General features: G+C 37.2%; 1 protein-coding gene across 1 annotated transcript in view; it reads left to right on the forward strand.

The window, feature by feature from the left end:
- Nucleotides 1-1,361, forward strand: part of LOC101344027 (sodium channel protein type 9 subunit alpha) — a 195,448-nt gene that overhangs the window by 60,312 nt on the left and 133,775 nt on the right. The window lies entirely within an intron of this gene.

Below are 1,361 nucleotides of genomic sequence, written 5' to 3' on the forward strand. Positions count from 1 at the left end.
AAAATATTCTATCGATGTTTTTACTTTGACAATCATGTCTTTAATTACCAAGAATTTTTGTTCATTTTGTTATTGCCCCCTTTTTTTATGGCAGCCTTGTTTTTTTTTTTTTAATGGTTGTTTGCTGCTTTTTTTTTTCTTCTAGAGTTAAGGATTTGGTCTGTTCCATCTTAACTCTTCAATTTTACATTTGGTGGTTGTTGATTACCAATGAATCCTTGATTATCCATTAATATTTATAAATGAAAGACTAGATTGCTGTTGGTCAGGGTTGCTTCTGTCTTTATGTAGGTTTGTTTCCCGAACAAACCCTCCCTTGAAAGGGAAGGCTGACTGCAAGCTCTGTGTGGTGTCTAGTGTGTTGATAGGCAGGCTAGATTTTAGGATGTATGGGAAAGAATTAGGCAGGAAGTATCCACTTTTCCCTTATCTCCATTCTGTTTCTACCTGAAATGGATATGGTTTTATTTCAAAGTACCACCACCACCACACCAGGTTTCCTACCTTAATTCATTTACAGATTATTTCTTAGGTTTTAGCCTGGAGATAAATCCCACCACTTCATATTTGAATATAGAGGTGGGAGTGGGCACGTGTGACCTGAAAGTGGTTGAAAAGACAATCCTTGGGCTAATGAACTTATTTTCTGCCCTACTTCCCACATGTGCTCTCTAAATGTGCCATTTCTGTGACTCCTCTGCTGGGAAGAAATGCTTCTTTCTCTGTTCAGACCTTCTCAGATGAGTCTTCTAGGCTGTGGCCTCTACTCTGATCTCCTCACAAGGGTAATCCCATCTGCTCTCTGTTCTCCAGGTATTTATGGAAACTCGTTAGTTTCTTCCACCAGTTTTCAGTAATGTCATGAAACTAATTTCCTACTTTATCATCTTTGTTGTTAATACAGTGGGAATTTTGGAAACCAGGGAGTGATAAATGTGCAGGATAAGACCATTGTTATGAAGTAGTCTAACATTGCTTTGACTAGAAAAATACATGAAAAAAAAGATACATAGAGAAATATGAAATCAGAAAACCTATTGCCGTTGAGTTGATTCCAACTCATAGCAACCCTACAGACAGAGTAGAACTGCCCCATAGGGTTTCCAAGGAGTGGCTAGTGGATTTGAACTGCTGACCTTTTGTTAGCAACCGGGCTCTTAATCACTGCACCACCAGCACTTCAGATAGAAATATAGATGATAAAAATAGTTCCGAGTATATATTTTCATTTCTACATTAACTGTAGGAATGCTAGATACAAGAGTAACACACTAACTTTTTTATTTTCAATAGTTGTCTTAAGTATCCTCTAATATAAGATTAATAGTGGGTAGGCAAAGTAATCATGAGAACACAAAAGT

Source organism: Trichechus manatus, unplaced genomic scaffold, assembly GCF_000243295.1.
Source record: "Trichechus manatus latirostris isolate Lorelei unplaced genomic scaffold, TriManLat1.0 scaffold00037, whole genome shotgun sequence".
Lineage (NCBI taxonomy): Eukaryota > Metazoa > Chordata > Mammalia > Sirenia > Trichechidae > Trichechus > Trichechus manatus.